Below are 7,500 nucleotides of genomic sequence, written 5' to 3'. Positions count from 1 at the left end.
ACCGGCCAGAGGCCGTGGAACCCGCCCGCCCGAAAGTCCCAAGTTGTGACTCGAGACATCGGGTAGGCGCGGGGAGCTCCGGTGGTCCGGCCGAAAATGCCGCCGCCCGGCCGGCACAGCCCTCCGAATCGGTCCCCAGGCGGACTTCCGCCAGTGGGAATTGGTCCGAAAATTCGTACGGGCAAAGTTGAGATTCGGCCGTAAATGCCGCCACGCGGCCCGGGTTAACGATGTGGGGAGGCCCGTGCCGCCTGTCGACCACTCCTCGGTGATCGTGAAAACCGCCTCCCCATATATCTGCAGGAACCCCGCCAATGCCCCCGTACAGAAATCGCATGTGTCAAAGGGGCGGCCGAACTTGACCCCGGCGGCCGGGGCTCTGGAACTCCCGGCCGGCAGTGGCCGGCAAATCCGACCCGCATCCGGACTTCCGAGCCAGACTTGGTTAACGAATTGCACCTGGGTAACCAAAACTCCCTGGACCACCCGATCTCCGGACACATGGTTCAAGCTCACACACCCACACACCCACCCACCCACCCACCGCGCGGGCCCCGTGCGCCGTAGTATTGGAAGAGGTGGGCTGCGCCAGCTGGTTTTTTTTATCGAATTGTCAGGGTCCGGTCGGGTTAAGGATTTGACAGGGCCAGCTTGACGAAATTCAGTGAAGCGCGGGTATTCGGCGGGAGTAACTATGACTTAAGGCGGGGGGCCCATGGGCCAGCAAGGAGTTTCTGGTGAACATCGGCCGGGACATTTTGACGGCGTGGCAAGAACTAGTTGTTATTGAGGGCGAAGGGTTTGTCCTCAGCGGGTTGATTGTCGAATTGTCGGGACTGCCGGGCCGGTTAGCGATTTGCCCGGCCGGCTTGGTTAACCATTTGCCCGAGCCGGGTTGGTTACCGAATTGTCAGGGTTGGGCTTGGTTAACCATTTGCCCGAGCCGGGTTGGTTAATGAATTGCCATGGCCGGGTTGATTAACGCATTGTCAGGGTTGGGCTTGGTTAACGATTTGCCCGAGCAGGGTGGGTGAACGCATTGTCAGGAGCGTGCGCGGTTGGTTCACGAAACTGCCTGTTCCGGGTTTCTAGAGCGTTGTCAGGCCCGGCCGGCCGGGTTAGCAGGTTGCCAGACCCAACTTGACGAAATTCAGTGCGGCGCGGGTAAACGGCGGGAGTAACTATGACTCTCTTAAGGTAAGGAGGGGGGCCCATGGGCCAGCAAGGAGTTTCTGATGAACATCGGCCGGGACATTTTGACGGCGGGGCAAGAACTAGTTGTTATTGAGGGCGAAGGGTTTGTCCTCAGCTGGTTGATTGTCGAATTGTCGGGACTGCCGGGCCGGTTACCGATTTGCCCGGCCGGCTTGGTTAACCATTTGCCCGGGCCGGGTTGGTTAACGAATTGTCAGGTTTGGGCTTGGTTAACCATTTGCCCGGGCCGGGTTGGTTAGCGAATTGTCATGGTTGGGTTGGTTAACGAATTGTCGGCCCATGGGCCAGCAAGGAGTTTCTGATGAACATCGGCCGGGACATTTTGACGGCGGGGCAAGAACTAGTTGTTATTGAGGGCGAAGGGTTTGTCCTCAGCTGGTTGATTGTCGAATAGTCGGGGCTGCCGGGCCGGTTACCGATTTGCCCGGCCGGCTTGGTTAACCATTTGCCCGGGCCGGGTTGGTTAACGAATTGTCAGGTTTGGGCTTGGTTAACCATTTGCCCGGGCCGGGTTGGTTAGCGAATTGTCATGGTTGGGTTGGTTACCGAATTGTCGGGTTTGGGCTTGGTTAACGATTTGCCCGAGCAGGGTGGGTGAACACATTGTCAGGAGCGTGCGCAGTTGGTTCACGAAACTGCCTGTTCCGGGTTTCTAGAGCATTGTCAGGCCCGGCCGGCCGGGTTAGCGGCTTGCCAGACCCAACTTGACGAAATTCAGTGCAGCGCGGGTAATCGGCGGGAGTAACTATGACTCTCTTAAGGTAAGGAGGGGGGCCCATGGGCCAGCAAGGAGTTTCTGATGAACATCGGCCGGGACATTTTGACGGCGGGGCAAGAACTAGTTGTTATTGAGGGCGAAGGGTTTGTCCTCAGCTGGTTGATTGTCGAATTGTCGGGACTGCCGGGCCGGTTACCGATTTGCCCGGCCGGCTTGGTTAACCATTTGCCCGGGCCGGGTTGGTTAACGAATTGTCAGGTTTGGGCTTGGTTAACCATTTGCCCGGGCCGGGTTGGTTAGCGAATTGTCATGGTTGGGTTGGTTAACGAATTGTCGGCCCATGGGCCAGCAAGGAGTTTCTGATGAACATCGGCCGGGACATTTTGACGGCGGGGCAAGAACTAGTTGTTATTGAGGGCGAAGGGTTTGTCCTCAGCTGGTTGATTGTCGAATAGTCGGGGCTGCCGGGCCGGTTACCGATTTGCCCGGCCGGCTTGGTTAACCATTTGCCCGGGCCGGGTTGGTTAGCGAATTGTCAGGTTTGGGCTTGGTTAACCATTTGCCCGGGCCGGGTTGGTTAGCGAATTGTCATGGTTGGGTTGGTTACCGAATTGTCGGGTTTGGGCTTGGTTAACGATTTGCCCGAGCAGGGTGGGTGAACACATTGTCAGGAGCGTGCGCGGTTGGTTCACGAAACTGCCTGTTCCGGGTTTCTAGAGCATTGTCAGGCCCGGCCGGCCGGGTTAGCGCCTTGCCAGACCCAACTTGACGAAATTCAGTGCAGCGCGGGTAATCGGCGGGAGTAACTATGACTCTCTTAAGGTAAGGAGGGGGGGCCCATGGGCCAGCAAGGAGTTTCTGATGAACATCGGCCGGGACATTTTGACGGCGGGGCAAGACGTAGTTGTTATTGAGGGTGAAGGGTTTCTCCTCAGCTGGTTGATTGTCGAATAGTCGGGGCTGCCGGGCCGGTTACCGATTTGCCCGGCCGGCTTGGTTAACCATTTGCCCGGGCCGGGTTGGTTAACGAATTGTCAGGTTTGGGCTTGGTTAACCATTTGCCCGGGCCGGGTTGGTTAGCGAATTGTCATGGTTGGGTTGGTTACCGAATTGTCGGGTTTGGGCTTGGTTAACGATTTGCCCGAGCAGGGTGGGTGAACACATTGTCAGGAGCGTGCGCAGTTGGTTCACGAAACTGCCTGTTCCGGGTTTCTAGAGCATTGTCAGGCCCGGCCGGCCGGGTTAGCGGCTTGCCAGACCCAACTTGACGAAATTCAGTGCAGCGCGGGTAATCGGCGGGAGTAACTATGACTCTCTTAAGGTAAGGAGGGGGGCCCATGGGCCAGCAAGGAGTTTCTGATGAACATCGGCCGGGACATTTTGACGGCGGGGCAAGACGTAGTTGTTATTGAGGGTGAAGGGTTTGTCCTCAGCTGGTTGATTGTCGAATAGTCGGGGCTGCCGGGCCGGTTACCGATTTGCCCGGCCGGCTTGATCAACCATTTGCCCGAGCCGGGTTGGTTACCGAATTGTCAGGGTTGGGCTTGGTTAACCATTTGTCCGAGCCGGGTTGGTTAATGAATTGCCATGCCCGGGTTGGTTAACGCAGTTTCAGGGTTGGGCTTGATTAACGATTTGCCCGAGCAGGGTTGGCTAACGCATTGTCAGGAGCGTGCGCGGTTGGTTCACGAAACTGCCTGTTCCGGGTTTCTAGAGCGTTGTCAGGCCCGGCCGGCCGGGTTAGCGGGTTGCCAGACCCAACTTGACGAAATTCAGTGCGGCGCGGGTAAACGGCGGGAGTAACTATGACTCTCTTAAGGTTAAGGAGGAGGGCCCATGGGCCAGCAAGGAGTTTCTGATGAACATCGGCCGGGACATTTTGACGGCGGGGCAAGAACTAGTTGTTATTGAGGGCGAAGGGTTTGTCCTCAGCTGGTTGATTGTCGAATCGTCGGGACTGCCGGGCCGGTCAACGATTTGCCCGGCCGGCTTGGTTAACCATTTGCCCGAGCCGGGTTGGTTAATGAATTGCCATGGCCGGGTTGATTAACGCATTGTCAGGGTTGGGCTTGGTTAACGATTTGCCCGAGCAGGGTGGGTGAACGCATTGTCAGGAGCGTGCGCGGTTGGTTCACGAAACTGCCTGTTCCGGGTTTCTAGAGCGTTGTCAGGCCCGGCCGGCCGGGTTAGCGGCTTGCCAGACCCAACTTGACGAAATTCAGTGCGGCGCGGGTAAACGGCGGGAGTAACTATGACTCTCTTAAGGTAAGGAGGGGGGCCCATGGGCCAGCAAGGAGTTTCTGATGAACATCGGCCGGGACATTTTGACGGCGGGGCAAGAACTAGTTGTTATTGAGGGCGAAGGGTTTGTCCTCAGCGGGTTGATTGTCGAATTGTCGGGACTGCCGGGCCGGTTAGCGATTTGCCCGGCCGGCTTGGTTAACCATTTGCCCGAGCCGGGTTGGTTACCGAATTGTCTGGGTTGGGCTTGGTTAACCATTTGTCCGAGCCGGGTTGGTTAATGAATTGCCATGGCCGGGTTGGTTAACGCAGTTTCAGGGTTGGGCTTGATTAACGATTTGCCCGAGCAGGGTTGGCTAACGCATTGTCAGGAGCGTGCGCGGTTGGTTCACGAAACTGCCTGTTCCGGGTTTCTAGAGCGTTGTCAGGCCCGGCCGGCCGGGTTAGCGGCTTGCCAGACCCAACTTGACGAAATTCAGTGCGGCGCGGGTAAACAGCGGGAGTAACTATGACTCTCTTAAGGTTAAGGAGGGGGGCCCATGGGCCAGCAAGGAGTTTCTGATGAACATCGGCCGGGACATTTTGACGGCGGGGCAAGAACTAGTTGTTATTGAGGGCGAAGGGTTTGTCCTCAGCTGGTTGATTGTCGAATCGTCGGGACTGCCGGGCCGGTCAACGATTTGCCCGGCCGGCTTGGTTAACCATTTGCCCGAGCCGGGTTGGTTACCGAATTGTCTGGGTTGGGCTTGGTTAACCATTTGTCCGAGCCGGGTTGGTTAATGAATTGCCATGGCCGGGTTGGTTAACGCAGTTTCAGGGTTGGGCTTGATTAACGATTTGCCCGAGCAGGGTTGGCTAACGCATTGTCAGGAGCGTGCGCGGTTGGTTCACGAAACTGCCTGTTCCGGGTTTCTAGAGCGTTGTCAGGCCCGGCCGGCCGGGTTAGCGGCTTGCCAGACCCAACTTGACGAAATTCAGTGCAGCGCGGGTAATCGGCGGGAGTAACTATGACTCTCTTAAGGTTAAGGAGGGGGGCCCATGGGCCAGCAAGGAGTTTCTGATGAACATCGGCCGGGACATTTTGACGGCGGGGCAAGAACTAGTTGTTATTGAGGGCGAAGGGTTTGTCCTCAGCTGGTTGATTGTCGAATCGTCGGGACTGCCGGGCCGGTCAACGATTTGCCCGGCCGGCTTGGTTAACCATTTGCCCGAGCCGGGTTGGTTAATGAATTGCCATGGCCGGGTTGATTAACGCATTGTCAGGGTTGGGCTTGGTTAACGATTTGCCCGAGCAGGGTGGGTGAACGCATTGTCAGGAGCGTGCGCGGTTGGTTCACGAAACTGCCTGTTCCGGGTTTCTAGAGCGTTGTCAGGCCCGGCCGGCCGGGTTAGCGGGTTGCCAGACCCAACTTGACGAAATTCAGTGCGGCGCGGGTAAACGGCGGGAGTAACTATGACTCTCTTAAGGTAAGGAGGGGGGGCCCATGGGCCAGCAAGGAGTTTCTGATGAACATCGGCCGGGACATTTTGACGGCGGGGCAAGAACTAGTTGTTATTGAGGGCGAAGGGTTTGTCCTCAGCTGGTTGATTGTCGAATTGTCGGGACTGCCGGGCCGGTTAACGATTTGCCCGGCCGGCTTGGTTAACCATTTGCCCGAGCCGGGTTGTTTAGCGAATTGCCATGTATGGGTTGGTTAACGAATTGTCGGGTTTGGGCTTGGTTAACGACTTGACCGTGCAGGGTTGGTTAACGAATTGTCGGGGTTGGGCTTGGTTAACGATTTGCCCGAGTAGGGTTGGTTAGCGAATTGTCCGGGTCAGACTGGTTAACGAATTGGCATGTCCGAGTAGGTTAACGAATTGCCAGAGCCAGCTTGGTTAACGAATTGTCCGGCTGGGTTGGTGCACTCATTGCCAGGACAGGGTTGTTTAATGAATTGTCCGTTCCCAGTTGGTTCACGAATTGGCAAGGCCAGGGTGGTTAAGGAATTGTCCGGGCCAGGTTGGTTAACGAATTGCCCGTCCTGGCTGGTTAACGAATTGTCAGGGTCAGGTTGGTTAACGAATTGCCATGGCCGGGTAGGTTAACGAATTGCCAGAGCCAGCTTGGTTAACGAACTGTCCGGCCGGGTTGGTTAACGAATTGTCCGTTCCCAGTTGGTTCACGAATTGGCAAGGACAGGGTGGTTAACGAATTGTCCGGCCGGGTTGGTGCACTCATTGCCAGGACAGGGTTGGTTACCGAATTGTCCGTTCCCAGTTGGTTCACGAATTGGAAAACCAGGGTGGTTAAAGTATTGTCCGGGCCTGGTTGGTTAACGAATTGCCCGTCCTGGTTGGTTAACGAATTGTCCGGGTCAGGTTGGTTAACGAATTGCCAGGGTCTGGTTGGTTACCGAATTGTCCGGCCGGGTTGGTGCACTCATTGCCAGGACAGGGTTGGTTGACGAATTGCCCGTCCTGGTTGGTTAACGAATTGCCAGGGTCTGGTTGGTTACCGAATTGTCCGGCCGGGTTGGTGCACTCATTGCCAGGACAGGGTTGGTTAACGAATTGTCAGGGTCAGGTTGGTTAACGAATTGCCAGAGCCAGCTTGGTTAACGAATTGTCCGGCCGGGTTGGTTAACGAATTGTCCCGGCCAGGTTGGTTAACGAATTGCCAGAGCCAGCTTGGTTAACGAATTGTCCGGCCGGGTTGGTGCACTCATTGCCAGGACAAGGTTGGTTAACGAATTGCCCGGTTCCGAATGGTTAACGAATTGCCCGGTCCCGGTCGGTTCACGAATTGCCCGCCCGCTGATTGTTAACTTTTCGCACCGGCGGGGGATGGCTTGGGTAACGAGCCTCCAAGATCTGTCGGTTAACCATTTGCCCGGTGGCAATTCGTTAACCAAGTCCGCTCCGGAAGTCTGGATGGGGGTCGGATTTGCCGGCCGAGGCCGACCCGGAGTTCCAGAGGCTCGGCCGCCGGGGTCAGATTCGGCCGCCCCTTTGACACATGCAATTTCTGTACGGGGGCATTGGCGGGGTTCCTGCAGATATATAGGGAGGCCGTTTTCACGAGTTGTTGAAGTATTCGGTAGATGGCACCGGCCTCCCCAATTGGTTAACCCGGGCCACGCGGCAGCTTTTCCGCACGATTCCGAAGATTGCCGGTATGGATTTTCGGACAAATACCCAATCGCGGAAGTCTGTCAGCGGGACCTATTCGCAGGCCCATGCCGGCCGAGGGGCGGCATTTTCCGTATGACTACCGGTGCTCCGGCCGCCGAATGGAAACCTTGCCCGAATGAATTTCTGACAAAGTCCCGAGGCGGGAGCCAGTA

Source organism: Mobula birostris, unplaced genomic scaffold (assembly GCF_030028105.1).
Source record: "Mobula birostris isolate sMobBir1 unplaced genomic scaffold, sMobBir1.hap1 scaffold_939, whole genome shotgun sequence".
Taxonomy (NCBI): Eukaryota; Metazoa; Chordata; class Chondrichthyes; order Myliobatiformes; family Myliobatidae; genus Mobula; species Mobula birostris.
This window is presented reverse-complemented; position numbering follows the sequence as displayed.